General features: G+C 43.4%; 1 long non-coding RNA gene across 1 annotated transcript; it reads left to right on the forward strand.

Moving 5' to 3' along the window:
* Positions 1–11,195: 11,195 nt before the first annotated feature.
* LOC110539670 (uncharacterized) lies at positions 11,196–15,465 on the forward strand. Its single transcript, XR_002475898.2, has 3 exons — positions 11,196–11,335; positions 11,973–12,160; positions 12,460–15,465. It is a non-coding gene; the product is annotated as an uncharacterized LOC110539670 (long non-coding RNA).
* The last annotated feature ends 5,900 nt before the right edge of the window (positions 15,466–21,365 follow it).

Here is a 21,365-nt window from a genome sequence, read left to right on the forward strand (position 1 = left end):
TTCCTGCCCATTAGAGATACGGTTGCTAGGAAACCAGTCCAGATGGCCAGGCCAGAACCTTTTATGGTTTTGGCACCTAAAGTAAACCAATCATTTCAAAAGTCCATTTCCCTCACCCAATCATGTAATGCCAAGGTATATAATTCCCTGCTTGCAGTTTTGCCCTTTAAAAACCTTGTTCCCCTAAACTGTGGGGCTGCACTCCTCCTCTTCACCAGGGAGATTGCTGTGACCCTAGCTTGAGTTTATAATAAAAAGATCTGTGTTTTGCAACAGACTTGACTTCTGTTGATCTTTTGGGGTCTCTTGATCTGCGTACGCAAGGGTAGGTGGGAGATTTAAAGATCCCAGTCTTTCCCAGCATGCTCAAAACAGGGGAATTCCAGCCTGATGAGTGTCTATTGGTTGAAACACACACAAAAAAATGATGTTGCATTTTAAACTGATTGGCTATAGGAAGGTGCCAAAACCATTAACAGTCTGGCTTCCCTTGTTTGGCTGTTCTAGTGGAGAGGGGCAATCTGGGTCGGTTTCCTAGCAACTGTATCTCTAGTGAGCAGAAAAAGAAGTAACCAGTAAGGCTGGTTCCTCCCAGCAGGTTGCTGGACGTGTCTCCACCAATCTAGCCTTTGTTCAGGCTTGTGCTTTAATTTAAACCAATAACTCAAACAAATAAACAAAAAGCAAACAAACTAATTTTTAATTCTTTGGTCTCTAAGGCCCAGCATTGAGAGGACTTCTTGCATAGGACTTGAGTTCAGTTACTAGCACCCACTGGTGGGTCATAACCACCTATAACTCCAGTTTTAGGGGTCCTGACTGTGGGACCCTACTGTTAGAGTTGAAGTCTGGCATTGTTAGATAACTCCTGAGCTTGCTGCAAAAATGACAGACTCACTTTGTCAGCAGGGCTCTTCCTCTGCCTGATCTGGGGAGCCTGAACCTCTACATTCTCTACCTGAGGAATGTCAGGTAGTCCTTAGGGAAAAACAGGTCCAACTCCCTTTCTCCCAGTAGAACTTGTTCAGGAAGCACCTGGGGATTCCTGGACATACCCTGCCGGGAGCCAAAGCTATCTACTGAAGCCAAAGTCAAACAGTGAGCCAAAGCTATCTAGTGGAGACAAAGCTATTTACTGAAGCCAAAGCCAAGTAGTGAGCAAAGGTCATTTAGAGGAGACCTAAAGCTATTTAGTTGAAGAGTTACCTAGGACCCAAAATCATGGGTGATAGATTGTGAGAACATCCGTCTGTTAGTTTAAGAGCATCTGTGAGATAGCTTAAGAAAACATCCTTATGGCATCTTGTAGGTGCAATATTCAACCCATGAAAGCACTCTTCCTATCTCCTGCAGCAGTAAATTAACCTTCCCCCTTTCCTGCCTTCTCCCTATATAAGTTGGGAAAAATTTCTAATAAACGGAAGCCTTGATCAGACAAACAGACTTGGCTTTTATTCCTGCGTCTCTTGTCCCTACCCCCCACCATAGGAACCCTGTTGAAGCCCTGAGGGTCGGGGCAATACCCCACCCTATGCTAATGAACCTTAGCTTTCAGTAAATGACCTTTAAATGTACCTGGAGAATAATTGAAGAACTGTGTTTCCATTCCGATGGGTGTAAAGTGAAATCTCACGGTCCTTTTGATTTGCATCTCTCTATGGCTAAGGATGTTTAGCATCTCTTTAAGTGTTTCTTTGCCATTCCATATTCTTCTACAGAGAATTCACTGTTTAGCTCCGTACCCCATTTTTTAATTGGATTGCTTGATTTATTGCCTTTTAACTTCTTAGTTCTTTATATATTCCAGATATCAGCCCTCTGTTAGATTTTGGGTTTGTGAAGATCCTTTCCCAGTCTGTAGGCTGTCGTTTTGTTCTGATGACAGTGTCCTCTGCTTTACAGAAGCTTTTCAGTTTCATGAGGTCCCATTTATTGATTGTTGCTCTTAGAGCCTGTGCAGTTGGTATTCTGTTCAGGAAGTTGTCTCCTGTGCCAATGAGTTCTAGGCTCTTCCCCACTTTTTCTTCTAACCAATTTAGTGTATCTGATTTTATGTTGAGGTCTTTGATCCATTTGGACTTTAGATTTCACCTTACACCCATCAGAATGTCTAAGATAAAAAACTCAAGTGACAACACATGCTGGAGAGGTTGTGGAGAAAGGGGAACCCTCCTTCATTACTGGTGGGAATGTAAACTTGTACAAACACTTTGGAAATCAATCTGGTGCTTTCTCAGACAATTAGGAACACTGCTTCCTCAAGATTCAGCTATAACACTCCTAGGTATATATCCAAAAGATGTTCAAGTACACAACAAGGACATTTGCTCAACCATGTTTGTAACAGCTTTATTCATAATAGCCAGAACCTGGAAACAACCCAGATGTCCCTCATTTGAGAAATGGATACAGAAATTGTGGTTCTTTTACACAATGGAATACTACTCAGCAATTAAAAACAAGGAAATCATGAAATTTGCAGGCAAATGGTGGGATCTAGAAAAGATCATCCTGAGTGAGGTATCCCAGGAGCAGAAAGACACACATGGTATATATTCACTTATAAGTGTGTACTAGACCTATAAGATAGAATAAACATACTAAAAATCTGTATACCTAAAGAAGATAAACAAGAAAGAGGACCCTGGTAAGATGATCAATCCTCACTTAGAAAGACAAATGGGATGGACATGGGAAGTAGGAGAAAACAAGTAACAGGACAGGAGCCTACCTACTGCAGAGGGCCTCTGAAAGACTGTACCTAGTAGTGTATCAAAGCAGATGCTGAGACTCATAAGCAAACCTTGAGCAGAGTACAGGGAATCATACGAAGGAAGTGGGAGTTAGTATGACCTGGAGAAGACAGGAACTCCACAAGGACCAAATATATCAGGGCACAGGGGTCTTCTATGAGACTGTTTCTCCAACCAAGGACCACGTATGAATATAACCTAGAACTCTTGCTTGGATATAGCCCATGGTATCTCAGTATCCAAGTGGGTTTTTCCTAGTAAGAGGAATAGGGAGTATTTCTAACATGAACTAAATGGCTGGCTCTATGACCAACCCCCTTCCCCGAAAGGAGGAGCAGCCTTGCTAGGCCACAGAGGAGGACATTGCAGTCAGTCCCGAAGATACCTGATAAAACAGGGTCAGATGGACAGCGAGGAGGACCTCCCCTATCAGTTGACTTGGAAAGGGGCAGGGAGGGAGGGAGGGAGGTGGGATTGGGAGGGAATGAGAGAGGGGGCTACGGCTAGGATACAGAGTGAATAACCTGTGATTAATAGAAAAAAATAAAAATTATTTAAAAAAGCACTGTGTTCCCCTTCTTAAGAAAGGGGAACTACAACATGTAAATGAAGCACCCTTAGGCCCACAGAATCAAACACATTCACCCCTGGAATCCTTCCCACTTCCCGAGGTTTATAAGTCCCTGTTTAACATGAACTAAACAGGCAACCATCATCTACTCACCATGACTGCCTGAGACTCATCTTTTACTCTGGGGAAGAAAGGGCTCCCCTCCTCCCTGAAGAATTCACTGTTGGACTCCTGGGGCTTGACTTCTAGTCAGGCACCCATAGCTACCTCAGTCACCGCTGAAGCCTGTCCCATCTTTTAGAGCGTTTGTCAGTGACTGCCTACAAAGCAGCAGTCGGACTTTGTTTGGCCATGAACTGACAAGGCACTGGCATCGGCATGGGCATTTATCCTCTGCCATTAGCACAGCAGCTTAATGGAAGGGCTGTGACATGTGGCATCATCACCAGCTTTAGAACGCCCGAGTTTCCACTGCCATCTGGTACCAGAAGCCTCATTAAAAAGAGGTAATTGTAACACAGTGGAAAACTTTTACACACCCCTGGTGAGATCCTGGCATCTTGCGCGTGGACCTCTCTGAGCGCTCTAGCTGCCCCTGAGAGAAGTGGAACCTGAGACTCCCAGGTTTCACCTCCCCATCTTGGAAGCCAGCAACACCTGAACCTCCAAGAGTAGTGTGCAGTTCCGGCAGCAGGGCCCGGAACTCGAATGACACCCAGCGGCCCCTTTTGGCCCCTGTGGATACAGTCCCCTTCCACCAGACACTATATACACCCTCAGACCACAATAGAAGTAAATGACTTTACGTAAATACTAAAGTAATAAGCAAGAGATAAGTTAAAAATTTCAAAGTTTTTATTTTGATACAGTTTAATAAAATGTACAATTTGTAAAATTTCCCCTTTACTCATTCTCATTGGATAGTTAATGAATTTTGCATATTGACTCAGTTGTACAATCATCACTGACATCTAATTATTGCCTCTGTTTTTAAGAGAGTTTATTATTCTGCGTATGTATTTTCTACGTGTAAAATATATGAAGTATGTAAGTTAAGCAGTTTAATAGAACTTACACAATGCAAGCTTATAGTTACATCTAACATCCACTCACAAAATTCTGGACAGTTTAACATCTGTCTTTTTCAAATGATCCTTCAGCATGTCACCAATTTGATATGAAATCTGATTCAGTACGTTGGATTGATGTTAAAAACAAAGCAATAGGCCCCTAACAACATGGTGAGCCCGAGAAGCACCTGGAACTTGGGACTGGTTGATTGTGGGCCATTTTGCGGCCTCCCAAATAGGGCCAATGAGAACTGAGAAAAGAAGTTTTGCAAGAAAGGCTTCTAGGAATTGCCTGTCTTTGCTTCTGAGATTCCTGACTGTCTAAAGCTCAAGGAGGTGTGTGGGATTCTTCCCATTCTATATCCAATATAGAACAGGGAGCAATGCAGATGATGCTGTGTGTTGGGCCTCACCCATGGCTGGTGTCCTTGGAGATGGAGACAGCTTTCCACTAGAGACTCTGATGCTCCTGTTAGAAGGAGACGGGCTTCCAAGATTGGCTGCTGCCTTGTGATATTACAACTGGGAATCTCAAAATCATCGGGGAGGTTTTTGTTTGGAAGGCTCTAGAAGCTCTTAAATCCTCTGTGAGGATGCACTGAAGTTACGGTGACTCTGCAAGGGCTTGTGCAAGGGTGACCACGTGATTTACATCCCAAACTAGGGTGCTTCTAAGAGTGAGAGGAGGTGTGACTAATTAAATAGCTGGGTATTGGGTGCAAATTGTGACATTGCCTAATAAACCAGATGCATGCTTCTCTGTTTCACAAGCATCTAAGTTGGTGGGTCTCAAAGGGAACAGGCCATGTTCTATGAGGGACTGTTTCAGAGTAAGCATGCAGCTTCTAGGGTGGGCACTGAGAGTGATGTGGATGGGCAGCTGTGGGACTGGATAAGGCAGGGATTTAATGTTTCTCTTTACTGATTGCTAAGGGGCCATCTACTCTCTTCTTGTCTCATATCAAAACTCTGATGCAGATGTGCTAGCAGCACACTGTGGCAGAGGCCAGCAAGGACCTGACACAGAAGTTGAGGACGAGGTACTTTCTAAAGGACTGCCTTAACTCTTTCTAGGTTTTGCTTGGAGATCTTTCCACCTGCTCCCCATCTGCCTGGCCACCAGAGTCACAGACACAGAGCCCAATAGAGGTGAGCTGAGTACAGGACCCAATCCCCATTGTCCTCCATCCTGAGGAGACCTGTTTAGTGCTGGACCAGCTTTCAGCTTGCAGATCTTTCTAACACCAGAGTCAACCAAATGGCAAGAGGTCAGCATAAGAACACAAGCAACAAAATTCAAGACCACATGGCACTACCAGAAACCAGTGGTCCTAGCACAGCAAACCCTGGAGATATTATTACACCCAAAGCACAAGAAAAATTTCTAAATCTGAGGTTCAAAATTTCTAAATCTGAGGTTCAAAAATGATAGAGGCCTTAAAGGAGAAAAATAAAGCTCTCAAAGTAGCACTGGAAAGCACAATCAGACAGGTGAAAGAATTGAACAAATCCCTTAAAGAAATTAAAGAATACAGGAAACGACAATTAAACAGGAGAAGGAAATGAATAATACTGTTCAAGACCTAAAAATGGAACTAGTAGCAGTAAAAACACAGTCTGAGGCAATCCTGGAGCTGAAAAATCCAGACAAGAGGACAAGAACTACAGACACAAATATCACTAACAGAATACAAGAGACGGAAGACAGAATCTCAGGGGTAGAAGGTATGATTGAAGAAATCGATATATCCGTCAAAGAAAATGTTAAAACTAAAAAGCTGCTGACATAGAATATCCAAGAAATCTGGGATCCTGTGACAAGAACAAACCTAAGAATATTAGGAATAGGGGAAAGAGAAAACTCCAAGCTCTAAGGCCCAGAAAATATTTTCAACAAAATTATAGAAGGAAACTTCCCAAACCTAAAGAAAGAGAAGCATACACACACACACATAAACACACACACACACACATGAAGCTTCAGAACACCAAATAGATTGGACCAGAAAAAAAATCACATTGCCACATAATAATCAAACCACTGAATGTACAGAACAAAGATCAAATGTTAAAAGTTTCACAGGAAAAAGGCCAAGTGACATATAAGGGTAAACCCGTTAGAATTACACCTGGCTTCTCGTCAGAAACTCTGAAAGCCAGAAGGGCCTGGACGGCTATCTTACAGACACTAAGAGAACACAGATGCTATTCCCAACTGCTATACCCAGCAAAACTTTCAATCACCATAGAGGGACAAAACAAGATATTTCATGACAAAAACAAATTTAAACATTACTATCCACAAATGCAACCCTATAGAAGATACTAGAAGAAAAACTCCAACCCAAGGAGGCGGTCTACAACCAGGAAAACATAGGTAATAAATAACCCCACATCAGCAAAACCAAAAGACACACACACACACACTACACCACCACTAACATCAAAATAACAGGAAGTAATAACACTTGGTCATTAATACCTCTCAACATTAATAGTATCAATTCCACAATAAAAAGACACAGGTTAACAGAATGGATAAAAACAAACAAACAAACAAACAAAACAAAACAAAAAACCAGGACCCATCTTTCTGCTGCATACAAGAAACACAACTCTGCAATAAAGACAGACATTACCTCAGAATAAAGGGCTGGAAGAAGGTTTTCCAAGCAAATGGACCCAAGAAACAAGACTGAGTAACTATTCTGGTATCTAATAAAATAGACTTTCACCAAAATTAATCAACAGAGATGGAGAAGGACACTTGATATTCATCAAAGGAAAAATCCACCAAGACTGCCTCAATTTGAACATTTATGCCCCAAACTCAAGGGCACCCTCATTCGTAAAAGAAACACTACTAAAGCTTAAATCATACATTGAGCCCCACACCTTAATAGTGAGAGAGTTCAATACTCCATTCTCTGCAATGGACTGATCACCAAGGAAGAAACTATCTTGGAAATAAAGAAGCTAATAGATGTCACGAATCAAATGGACTTAACAGATATCTACGAAACATTTCACCCAAACACAAAAGAATATACCTTCTTCTCAGCATCTCATGGAACCTTCTCCAAAACTGATGATGTACCCGGTCACAAAGCAAGCATCAACAAATATAAGAAGATTGAAATAACCCCCTGTACCTTATCACACCACCATAGAGTAAAGCTGGAACTGAACAACAACAGAAAGAACAAATATCCTAAAAATTCATGGAAACTGAACAACTTTCTACTCAACGATCACTGGGTCAGGAAAGAAATAAAGAAATTAAAGACCTTCTAGTATTCAATGAAAATGAAGGCACAACATACTTGAACTTATAGGACACTATGAAAGCAGTGCTAAGAGGAAAGTTCATAGACTATGTATCTTCATAAAGAAATTGGAGAGATCCCATACTAGTAACTTATTATCACATCTGAAAGCTCTAGGAAGGAAGGAAACAGACACACCAAAGAGGAGTAGATGACAGGAAATAAATTCAGGGCTGAGATCAATAAATTAGAAACAAAGAGAATGACACAAAGGATCAGTGAAACCAAGAGTTGGTTCTTTGAGAAAATCAACAAGATAGACAAATTCTTAGCCAAGCTAACTAAAAGGCAGAGGGAGAGTATCCAATTTAACAAAATTAGAACCTAAAAGGGGAACATAACAACAGACACTAAGGAAATGAAAAAAAAAATAGATCTTGAGACTGAAAAGCTTCTGCAAGGCAAAGGACACTGTCAATAGAACAAAATGACAGCCTACAGCCTGGGAAAATATCTTCACTAATCCTACATCTGACAAAGAACTAATAAAAAATATTAATTAACTCAAGAAATCAAACACTAATAAACAAAATAAGCCAATTAAAAACCAGGGCACAGAACTAAACAGAGAGTTCTCAACAGAGGAATCTCGAATGGCTGAGAAGCACTTATCAACTCTGAGATTCCATCTTACACTGGTCAGAATGGCTAAGATAAAAATCTTGAGTGACAGCATGTGCTCAAGAGAGTGTGGAGAAAGGGGAACACTCCTCCATTGCTGTTGAGAGTGTAAACTTGTAAAATCACTTTGTATATCAATCTGGCTCTTTCTCAGAAATAGCTTTAACCTCAAGACCCAGCCATACCTCTCCTGGGGATATACTCCAAAGATGGTCCACCATACAAGGACATTTGGTCAACTATGTTCATAGCCACTTTATTCACAATAGCCAGAATCTGGAAACAACCTAAATGTCCCTCAAATGAAGAATGGATAAAGAAACTGTGGTACATTTACACAATGGAATACTATTCATCTATTAAAAACAAAGAAATCATGGAAATAGGCAAATAGATGGAACTAGAAAAGATCATCCTGAGTGAGGTAACACAGACCTAGAAAGACACACATGATATATACTAACTTAGAAGTGGATTTTAGCCCTATAGTACAGGATAAGCATACTACAAGGTGCAGACTCAAAGAAGATAAGTATCATAGCAGACCCAAGGGAGGATGCATAAATCTCACTGGGAAGGGGCGATAGAATAGGCAGAGGTAGTGGCTGAAGAGAGGAAGCAAGGTAGGAGAAGGGGCACAGAGAGTTAAGAGGGTGGAGATCAGACCTTGGGGGAGCAGGGGCGAGAGGATAGAAGCGCTATTGAGGAAAGAGAAACAGATGTGGGGGTATCTCTGTGATAAGCTTGAGACCTAAGTCAGGGTAGGCTCCTGGGAGGATAGCAAGGGCACCCAAGCAGATACTCCTATAAGCTGAGGCCATAGTGACTGAAGAGGACACTCATTAAATAAAGCAGTCTCCTAGCAGAGTGAGGGGAGCACCAACCCATCCACAAATACTTTGACCCAAAATTCACCCTGCCTACAAGCTGTGCAGGGATAAAGATAGAGCAGAGACTGAGGGAATGCCCAACCAATACCTGGACCAACCAAAGACCCACCCTACCGGAGAGTGCCCACCCCTGACACTGTAAATGGAACTCTGATAAACTTGCAGACAGGAGCCTGATAGAGCTGTCCTCTGAGAGGCGCTACCCACCGGTGGTGCCTCAGCACAGATGCAGAGACTCACAGCCAAACTTTGGGCGATTCGTAGGGTGTCTTGTAGAAAAGTGGGGGGAAAGAGAAAATTACCTGGGAGATGACAGGATCTCCACAAGAAGACCAACAGAGCCAACTAACCAGTGTCCAGAGGGGCTTGCTGAGACGGAAGCATCAACCAAGGACCGTGCACAAACTGGACCTAGACCCCCTACAAAGATGTAGCAGATGGGCAGCTTAGGCTTCATGTGTGTCCTCTAGGAAGGGAAGTGGGGACTGTTTCAGGCATGAACTCACTTGACAGCTCTTTGTTCACTCTCCCCTGGCAGGACTGCCTTGCCAGGCCTCTGAGGAAGAGTATGTGCTCAGTCTTAATGCAACTGATGAACTGGGGTAGATGGGAAAGGGAGCTCCCTTTTCCGAGGAAAAGAGAGGGGGAAGGGATGGAGGGAGGGAAGATGGGCCTGGGAGGGGAGGAGGGATTTGGGCTACAGCAAGGATGTAAGGTGAATAAAAATAAAATCTTTCTATGGAATTCTGTAGGTTTGGGGACAAAGCAGTTGAAACCTGACTGTGTGTTACGGATACATATCTACACAGACACTAACATATAGTTTGAAACTAGTTTCTACCTTCTTTGCTGAGACATTAGGTTTCTGTGGTCACACTGTGAGCACACGCACACACACACAGATATATACACACTAGCACAGAGATATACACACACACATACATACACACACAGAGAGAAAGAGTGAGAGAGGGAGAAAGTGGAAACACATGGTTTATGAATAGACAGGGAGCAGAAAGATTCACTGTTTGCACTGACAAAATCTAATCTTGAGATGAATTGGTCCCTCATAAGCCAACAGCTGGGGCTTACCAGTCATAAGGAAAGTACTCCCGCTCCATAGATCAATGTGGAAAGGGCTTCATTCCAAAACAATCCCGAGACATCAGTCTCGGTTTTCAGGATTGATTACATCCAGTCCAAGCCACGGGATCATTATTAGTCTCCTTCCCCCCTTCCCCTTGGCTTAGGTGTTGTGTTTGTATGTTTGTAGATGAGAGAGAGAGAGAGAGAGAGAGAGAGAGAGAGAGAGAGAGAGAGAGAGAGAGAGAGAGAGAGAGAGAATACTCGAAGGACCATAAACTAGTGCCTTCCAGTCCCAGCCTAATGGCCCACATCACGCAGGCCAGCCTGTGATTCAGGCACGTATTTTCTGGGTCTACTCTGTCAGTAAATAATATGACACAGATGTTGCTGAATATTTTATGATGAGCTTGCCCCAGGAGTCCCTAAATGTTTTATGATTTCTGGGGCAGGCAAGCAAGCAAGCAAGCATCCAGAGCAGTGCATGCTCAGCAGCAAGCTCAAAATCTTTATTATGTCTGAGGTAGGACTTCCTTCTTCTCACTTCTGAAAGAAGACAAAGGCTAAACGTCAGGTCACGTGACGAAACCATAGCACCTAAGCCGAGGGTGTGGAGACTTATTTCAGGGTCGCTCTAATGATCCTGTGGCTTGAATTGGATGTAATCAATCCTGAAAACTGAGATTGATGTCTCTGGATCGTTTTCGAATGAAGCCCTTTCCAGATTGATCTATGGAGCGGGAGTACTTTCTTTATGATTGCTAAGCCCAGCTGTTGGCTTATGAGGGAGCAATTCATCTCAAGATTAGATTTTGTCATTGCCGGAAGTGATTCTTCCCGTCTCCTCTCAACCGCGTCTACATTTTCTTAAACAGCAGAGGGCGCCCTCCTGACAGCAACTAATATGGTCTTCCCCGAGAGGGCCTTGCTTTATCTCCCTCTCTGTCCAGGCTATTTAGCGGGCTCAGTGAGCAGGTCTGACCTACTTTACACCGGCTTCTCCTCTATTTTCAAGGTGTTGGTAAGTTTCTATATCTAGATGAGGTGATGGTGCGAAACTGTAAATACGGGTCTGAAATAATTCTGTGCTACTCCAGGGAGAAGATGGATACGCTGTATAAAAATTATTAAAGGGAAAGAGCTTCAGATTTTGGTTTCTAAAAATACAAAGGAAGTGGTTGCTTTTGGCTCCTCCTCACTTTATATGACACCTCTCCTTACTAATTAAACAGAAACGTCGCTTGGAGCGGGAAGGCTAGGTTGCCAGCTCTTGCCAGGCTTCTCCGGTGATTTGCATATGCAAACAGCATCTGGCCTTTGGTCTATTCCGGTTCATGAAGGAAGCAAGCACAGTTTTGCCCGATGGCGAAACTACTAGAATCGTTCTTAAATTAGAAGTCTGACAGACTAACACTTTCTACACCTCTTTCTTCTGCTCCCATCTCCCTCCAGTTTTTAGGACAAAGCAATGAGGTCTTTGGGAGAATCACACATCCTCTCTGTGTGTCTTTGGCCATGCCCCTCACCCTGTCGTCCTTTCTCTTACTAGTATTTCTAGCAGTGGCTTGCACTTGTAGAGCACGGTTCGATACCTCATAGAGCTCCACTTTGTTTTCCTCCTCCTCCCAGCTGTTTCTATGCCTTTCTTTACTTTCTAGATGCAGCTCAAGCTGAGACTTCCACACAGAAGGAAAAGTGGTTACTTAAGCTGATGCCAACCTTTACCAGGTCTTAGATTTTCCTGTTCTTGAAGACATGGGAAGATCCACAGAGACACTGTAATTTCAAATGAAAATACCTTCAGCGTGAGCTAAATGTGTATTAGAAATGTGCAAAGGAGAACCAGGTATGAGACACCATCCTGAACATGCAGAGAACACACACCTCATCGAAAAGTGATTACAGCCAACTTTTGGAGCACCGAGTGTCCAGCCAGAGGCTTGACACTCTTATAGTCTCCACTTAAACAGCAACAACAACAACAACAGGCAAATTAGCTGGGAGCCAGAGAGAGAGTGAGGGAGGAGGTGGCTTGGGAGCATGGAGACAGGTAGGAAGCCAGGTCTTCCAAATCCAGGTCCCATCTTCACAGCACACCACGAGTCTGGGTCATTTCCCCTTTAAGTCTTCTTGCATTCATTCCAGGTGGTGATCAACATCTGCATGGCGGCGTTACAGCATTAGTGGAAAGGAGCATCAAGTCCTTTTGATAAGTGTAGACTGAAGCGGTGCAGGAGAGCACACTGCCTTCCCCGTTAGACTTGCGGTCTGCAGAAGCGGAAGCTAACCTTCCGAGGTTTGTCCAGAGCATTCCTGCCGTACAAGACCAGGAAGGAGCAACACAACCCATGACACACTTTCTTCCCAGTTCTCAGCCTGCTTGCAATGAAATCTTAGCGTTAGCATCTGATTTATAGAATTCTCTCTGCCGCCGTGTTGATTTTTACCCCATTAAGGATTTCTAAAACCATACCATCTCCGTTCTCTCTCTTTCCCAGAAGAAAGACGTTTGTTCACATAGATCAAAAGCACACATTGCAATACCCAAATTAACCTTCCATGTGGCATTTTCTCTGGCCTGCTAGATAGAGGCTGTCAAGATCCCCCCTGCATGTTTGTCATGTGTGAGAAGGTTTGTCCTGACACATGGCCTCCATGAGACACTGGCCTTCTTAGTTGCCGTCCAGCCTAAGCTGTGGAAGGGCGTATGGTTCTGCTCTGGGCTCATCTGAAAAGACATGCTCCCAACTCCTGCTTTCGATACACTTCAAGCAAGAGGGAAATATAGCTCTATTGGCTTCCTAATAAAGGCACCTGCTATTGCAGATTGAAGAAAGACTCACACAGCAGCCATCAACAGGAACAAGAAAGAGCTGGCACAAAAGCCGAGGGGAGAAGAGTACAAGGAGTGAGGAAAGGCATTGCTCAGCTTGGTTGATCAGAAGGTGGCATCAGCTCAGTGAGCAGAAGGTAGGGGTTAGGGGTATCTGCTGTTGGTTGAGATGGTTTCTTTCTTTCCCCCACGATAAAAGCAGCTCACTTTGGACTGGGTATTTCCCCCTCCGCTCTGGACACTTTGCATTCTCATCTTGTGGTCTTGCAGTGACCCATGGACTTTTTGAGATATAAGTGGTGTAACTCAACCCGGGGCTGTTGAGTGGCCAAGAATGTCTCCTTTTACGCTTTGGTCACAGACAAGGCAATCTTTGCAAAGCAGGCAAGCTTCAGCTTGAGGCAAACTCAAAATTGTGTTTTCTCACATTAAAGAAAAATTTGGAGAAATAAAATATCTACAATAAAAGGATTAAAAATGCTGTGAGAACTGACAATAAACTTTTTTAACTTTATAAAGAGAAGGCTAAATTGTAGTTTATTTAGAATTTTTACAAGTGTGTGTGTGTGTGTGTGTGTGTATGTGTGTGTAAATTCAGAGGAAAATCTGAGGTTGGTTTTTCTCCTTTCACAGTGTAGTTTCTGGGATTGAACTCAGGTCCCTCAGTTTTGACTGCAAGTACCTTTATCTGCTAGCTTATAGGTTTATTTTAAATAACATCTTCAGTAATTTAATATTCAGTTTTGAAAGACACAATATTGTTGAACACATTATATATACTCTTTTTACTGTTCATTTTGGATACAAAGCACATCAGAAGATAGACAGCAGCAGCCTAAGCTATTCATAAAGATGAGAAAGTTTCTGTTTAAGAAAGACCTTTGTGTCTTTTGCATAAACCATCTGATATGAGCTTCTTAAGAGATGAGAATTTACTTTTGCTCAGTTTTGGCCCATGAATCAGCTGCCTCCATTGCTTCAGGACTACCATGAGGAAGAAAATCATGGCACATAACATGTAACAGAGCAGAGTGGCTCATGGTGTCCAGGAAGCAGAAGAGAAGGGGATGGGGACCATGATGCTCTTGCAGGCATCTATCCAGTGTCCCCCATCCTCTAAGGTCGCCTCTACCTGCTAGGTTCTACCACTTCCTAGTAACGCTAGCAGTGGGTTAATCTCCAGATCAGATTGCACTCCTTAGCTTTAACGAGCTGGTTACTAACCCTACAACACATGATCCGAGGAGACATTTACAGTTTTACACAGTATCTGCCTTGCTTTCTCCTCTGATTTCATGTTTTTCTTAATAATGGCTGAAATTTGTTTTGTTATTACGCAATGCTCACAAATTTGACTAGGGTCTTCAGCTCATTAAATTAGCATTTACGTGTTACACTTATGTCGAGGTATGTCTTTGCATGTTGGGCACTGTGGCACTGACCGTCCCTGAAGAGAAAGATGGAGATGCCTTCCCCCCAGTTCATGGAAAGAGCTTTGTATTCAGGAGGGTTAAGGAATATAGGCATTGCTTTTCTTCTCTAGAACATTTTACATAAGAAGTGAATCTACTAAACTCTCGGAAAGGAATACTATCTCTCTAGGGGATTTCTAGGGAATTGTAAAATAATCTAAAATATGCGGTTTCTTGGTAATGTAATTTTGGCTGTGGATGTCTACCCAATGCATTTAGGTGATTTAGGATAGATTTTAGTTTATAATGTCATTTCTGAACTAGATTTGCAAAGGTAACATTTCCCCCTTCAGTTCCTTCCAGTTGCACAGAGCAATTGTCCTTTTCTTCTTGTTACTCATTTATCTTTGGGTTTAACTGTTTTGAACATTAGCTAATTTCACAAAGGTCTTCAGTTATCACCTGGACATTTTCCATGGCAATGTTGGTTTGAAGATAAAACATTTCAATTTTTTGTCTTAACATGTCAATTTCCAATCCACTTATTACCTTGTTAAGTACCACTTGTGAGTCTCTGAGCAAAGTGCATTCACTTTTATATGAGTCCAAGCATCTCTATGTACACAGTGAAAATGTCACACTTTTCCTGCTTATGTCTGGAAGGTAATGGTTGAGAGAAATGATTACTTTGGTCTGATGGGCCAGCTTGTAAGTCTTAGCTCTGCTGCCTGGCACATTGTGTTTCAGGAAAAGTTCTTTAGCATCCCTGAGCCTCAGTTTACTCACTGGACAGTGGGGGAAAGTAACAGTAAGTTAGTCACGATGTAAACCAGTCACGATGTAAACCAGTCACGTGTTTTGTGTGCTCAGTATGTTCCTACATGTTATGCTTGGATGGGTACATGTTTGTGATCATCAAATAAAATGTACATTAAAATTATCTGTAAGTGATATGCAGATGTATTGCCATTATTATTTGAGCATTTTAGTATTGTTTTTTAGTCTGGATTTCTAGTTACAAACCTCCTGCTGACCTGAATGAAAGCAACCACTGGGGCTATTATCTTGTATATTTCCCATCTTTGACTTCACAAAGCACCTGATGTCTGATGGGCAGCCATGGTATTCTAGTATGCTTTCATGACTGTTAAACCCCTCACTACAGTCCTACAAAGTCTAAATGATTCACATTTTATAGAAGACATCAGCTTATATATATGGCACAGAGGAGATTAAAATCAAAAGTCCTCTGATCATACTTTTCTTCAACAATAAGACACCCCCCAACAGAGATGCTGTAACTATTAGTCAAGAAGACATAGCAAGGATGTCTTCTTAATAACATAGCATAAGGCATAAGACCAGCTAACAAAAACCCCTGCATCAGGGAACAGAAGTCCTCCTTCAAGATGTTGGTCAGGACTGTCAGACAGACTCTCAGAACATTACAGACTATTATTATTGCCCTGGGTTGTCTCCCAGAGGTGGAAAGTCCGTTACTCTTGCTGAAGACACCAGGCAGTTGAGACCCAGGGCCCAGAGGTCTCTGAGCTGGATGTGACCTGAAAGCATCCTCCCTGAGGACTAGCTTTCATAATGCCAGAAGGTGCCATGAAGCTTCCAAAGGAGGGAAGCCACCAATAGTCCTACCCAGCTATGATGCCCATGAACCTCAACTACACATCATGGCATGACAACCCAAGAGGTGCAGCAGTGACATGTGTTCTGTGGCAGAAACCAACAGTCTAAATCCAGTTAGAGAGCCGTTGGTAGCAAGAGGGAAATCATGCCTAGCATTGACCTAGCCAACCAGCTGAGGCTAGTGAAATTGTGGATGTTGGAAAAGGTCATGCAACCAGGGCTTTATCAAACCAACATAATCCCTAACTATGCTCTAAGTATTTGGCTTTATACTGCAGGTAATTGTAATCTTCACCCCTCATCAGGAAACTTATCTTTGCAAGAGACAGAGAGCATTTTAGAAAACTACAGTCAATCAAAATACAGAGTTATGGATCTCTGTCCCAATGGATACATCTAAAATAACTCTCACAATTCAGGGCTCATTGAAGAAGAGGATTGTAAGAAAGGATCAGAAAGTTTGCTGTGAGATTGTGTCTCCTAGGAATGTCCCATAAAGCTTCACCAACATGACTGCCTAAACATGAGCTGAGCAAGTATAACAACAATAGACATGCCAAAGTGGATGGGGGAGAACCCGGGAGACCTCAACCCTATACAAAAAACTGAAGGAACTGAGCAATACTCAAGATGAGAGAAATAGTCCTCCCTAGAGAAGAGCACACAAATTGTTTATGCAATACAAAATAGTCAGACCTGAAAACATACATGTAGGTATCATTATACAGACTAAGTAGGAAGTATTTATGTATATAAGAACACACACATGCATGCACACACACACAAACACACACATACAGGAACAATTAATGGAAAAAAAAAAGGCCATGTATTTTCAGGACTGGCTGCAAAGCCCTCCTCTGTGGCCTAACAGGACTGCTCCTCCCTTGGGGGGTGGGGAGGTCAAAGAGCCAGTCATTGAGTTCCTGTTAGAAATAGTCCTTTTTCCCCTTACTATGGGAAACCAATTGATTACTGAGCTATCACGGGTCACATCCGAGCCATATGAAAGGGGAGGAGGTCCTCCCCTATCAGTGGACTTGGAAAGGGGCAGGGAGGAGATGAGGGAGGGAGGGTGGGATTGGGGAGGGAATGAGAAATACAGCTGGGACACAGAATTAACAAAATGTAACTAATGAGAAAAATAAAAAAAAAAAGGCCATGAATTTGAAAGAGGGTGAGGAAGGGAGTATGGGAGGGTTTGAGGAAGGAAAGGGAAGGGAAAAATGCTGCAATTATATTACAGTCTCAAAAAAATAGAAGTAGTTAAAAAGAGACAAAACCAGATAAAAATAATGGCTCTTAATGCTTTCTCTTCTGGTACTCCCAAGGGGGTCTTGAAGACCTCCTTCATCTGGCCAGGAGGGGGCGGTAGAGACCACAAAGCCTATGGTCAAATCTTGGCACAATCTTAATCTTGGAATCCTTTGCACTCCTATTCTGGTCTTTAGGAAATGAAAAGTAAATATTCCAATACTACGCATTGTAGGCAAAACCAGGACAAGACTAACTCGTGTTTGTGTAAGATTCCAAATAGGTGGATTATATTATACAGGAGACCTTTCGCGGTTGGCTGGTGTTAGTGGTTTCATTAACCTCATGAAGACGTTAATATCATCGGGAAAACAGAAGGAGAATGCCTCCAACTACTCCATTAGACCCAATTAGCAGAGCGCCGCCACACAAAAGAGGTCGGCGTGCATCTGTCTGGGCTCCTGCGAGCAGCCGCTGGCGGCCCCATTAGATTGCCACTCGCTGGAGTCATTAAAGCGGCCTCATTTGTGGGTAGGAAGCGATCACTCCCAAAATAGGTTGCTTTCAAGAAATGAATATTGGTAAGTGATAATGAAGACAAATTAACACAAGATGATAAGATAAACGCGAGTGCAGATTGGACGAAATGTTGATAGACAGGATGGGGTGATAGATCTTCCTGGCTTTATTCATTCGTTCTGGGTTCCTCGCAGCAAGCCTCTGAGACTCTTATTTAAATTTTTATTTCTCTGGCTCTGACTCCCATCTGCTGTCGCAAACCCCTGCAAAATCCTCTTTTCCTGCTCATCCTCAAGAGCACCAGCGGTGCGGTGTCTCACTCTCACTGAGAAAAGTACAGTCAGTTTGTACACGGCATCTGCCTTGCCCGGCCTGCTCTCAGGTCTCCGCATTCCAGAGCCAGTTCCCGCGGGCCGCTACTGTTCTGTCCTGCCGCTGCGACTGCCTCTGATGACTACTGCTGTGTGAGCTCTCCAGCTCCAGAAGCACCACCCTTAAAAGAGAGAGAGAGAGAGAGAGAGAGAGAGAGAGAGAGAGAGAGAGAGAGAGAGATTATTGTTAATCGAATATGTCTGCGTCCACGTGTGAGTATGGGCATGCAAGTGAAGAGGCCCAAGGAAGATCATTTTCAATCGGGATTATAGGAGGCTGGGAACTTCTTGACTTAGGTGCTTGCTGGGAATCAAACCTGACTCCTTTGAAGAGCAGTGTGAGGCTTTAACCCCTGAGCCATCTCTTTTGCTGCAGAGTCACGCTTTTGACACGGTATGTTCGAGCGTGTGTGAGTGGGAACCTTTGAAAGCGCATCCTCTTAGATACACTACCTGTCTTGTACTGAGAAGGCACGGAAGCAGTTCTCTTCTGTCACATCCTGCCGGCGTTTTCCGTCTTCACCAATGACGTCGGATGCTGCATTTTCCAGGAAGACTCCCCTAAGCTCCCAGATAGCTCTGAGCACCTGCCGCACCAGCGGTTCTCAAGCCATGCATCGGGACCCCTGTGGGGTTGGCCGGCCCTTTCACGGGGGGTCACATGTCAGGTATTCTGCGTATCAGCTCTTTCCATTATGACTCATAATAAGAGTAAATTTACAGTTATGGAGTAGCAACAAAAATAATTTTGTTTTTTTTGGGGGGTCACCACAACATGAGGGGTCAGAGCATTAGGAAGGTTGCAAGCCACTGTGCCACTCTGTTTGAAAGCACCGTGCTGAAGCCATGCTCATGAGTCAGCTAACCCCTGCTTTGACACTGCAGCCCTGTCTCCCCAGTCCTTCAGTGTTCTCTGCTCCTCTCTGTCTGGGTTCCACCTTCTCTGACACTCTATCTGGAGTTCCTAGTTTTCTTTACATATTCCCTTTGGTTTGTGGTCTCGTTTTGACCTGTACACCAAGTTTTAAACCGATGTTTTCCCTCTACTTTTGCACTAGTATTGAAATCATGGCCCTTTGCACACTTAGCATGTGCTCTTCCACCAAGACACATATCCAACACTGTTCATTTGATGGTGTCTCAGTTCCCCAGGACTACCATAAAGACACGTAATAAGCTGGCTGGATTAGACGCCACAATTTAGTGTCTCGCAGTTTTCGCACCTGGAAATCTGCATTCAGGGTGCAGGCAAGGTCATTTCCTTTTCAGGGCTCTGATCAAGGATCTGCTTCAGGACTTTCCACTGGTGTCCGGTAGCTCGGATGTTCCTTGGCATACATGTGGCATCCTCTCCACCTTCTTCCTCTGTAAGTGTCTGCCTCTGGGTCTGAATTTCTCCTTTTTGATAAGGACACCAATCAAACTGGATTAGGTCCTATCCTAAAGACTCCATTTAACTTGATGTAAATACCTGATTTACAAATAAGATCATATCCACAGGTCCCAAGGACTTGATCATTTAGGGGACGCATTCAACCCACAGTCTTGTCTGGTGTCACCTCCAACGTGTACCACGCAGCTTGTACACACTGAGCCAAAGCTTGCCAGGGCAGCGTCTATGGTGGGGACAGAATGCAGAGAAGGGCCCAATTTTTTTTGTATGCTCCGCCCAATAAGGCTGTGCTTTCATTGGAAAGAGGAGAAAACCTATCTGCCAAGCAGTAGCACCCATTTCAAATCAAGCTCTGTAACGTTCCTGGTTAAATGAGTCATCGGCTTGCTGATACTGTATTCCAGCATTTGATGTATTTGCTCTCTTTTTATTATTTGTTTTTATTTTCCCGTGCATATGTTTATGGACACAAGTGTGTGTGGGGGGGGGATGTATTCACACTCGGAGGCCCAAAGTTAACACTGGATGTTTTAATCACTCTCTGCTTTGTGTATTAAGGCAAGGTCTCAGTGGAACCTGAGCTCCCCAGCTTGTCCTTTGATCCCATGTCTGCCTCCTGAGTTCTGAGACTACAGAAGCTACCACACCCACCATTTCTCCCTTCTCTCTCTCTCTTTTGTAAACCCTACCATATATCTTTCTTTTCTCTCTTCCAAATTCATGGCCTCTTCTCCCCATTACTTGTTGTTACATGTATATATATATGTGTGTGTGTGTGTGTGTGTGTGTGTGTGTGTATGAATATATACAGCACGTTCTAATTTGTCTGCACAATGGTATGTGCACACATATTTTCAGGGTTGACTATTTGGTATTAGGCAACTGTTGGTCATGTTCTTTCCTGGGGAAGATGATTTCCCCCACTCTTAGCATTCCTCAGGTGCCTGTAGCTCTTTGTGCATGGCTGAGGTCCAGTGGTCTTTCCTCTGTTCACTTTGGCATGTGTATTGTGGTAGCACTTGTTCAGCTCATGTTTAGGAATATCTAAAGAAGAAAGAGGAAGGGGAACAGGTTAGTGGTCCAGAGTTTTCCACACAGTTTCCAGCATCCTGGGTGGGAGAGCCCTGGGAACTAGTTGCCATGCTTATTTCTATGGTGCTCAGGTTCGGTAAGGACAATCCCAGAGCTGCTCCCAAGGCCATGTCCATGTTCTCGCCCTTAGCTGGGTCTGGCAGTCTCCTCTCAATGTGAACTGGGAGGGTAAGTATCTCTGAGAGGAGCGACCTCTCAGAGGCTGTGTTTTCCCAAAAGCTTAGATGACAGTTAGATGCGAAGTGTGAGCCCCTCACAGAGCCCCTTGCCTTCTTCAGTTGCTTGCTTCTTTCAGTAAGTTATATCGAGGTCATCCGCACTGCTTCTTAGGAAAATTTGTACAGTACACAAGAGAACTCTGGGAGCAGCGACCTTTCCTTTCAGTCTGGCTCCCTCTGTGTAATGCTTTGTGAATATCCTAGAGTTTCTTGAGTGAAGGTACCACATAGTTCTATGTACGTTTTTTCTCTGATGAATTTAAATTGGTGTGATACAGGACATAGGGGCACGCTATGTTACCTCTCCTGGAATTCTAA

The sequence above is a fragment of the Meriones unguiculatus genome, chromosome 3 (genome assembly GCF_030254825.1).
Source record: "Meriones unguiculatus strain TT.TT164.6M chromosome 3, Bangor_MerUng_6.1, whole genome shotgun sequence".
Classification (NCBI taxonomy): Eukaryota; Metazoa; Chordata; class Mammalia; order Rodentia; family Muridae; genus Meriones; species Meriones unguiculatus.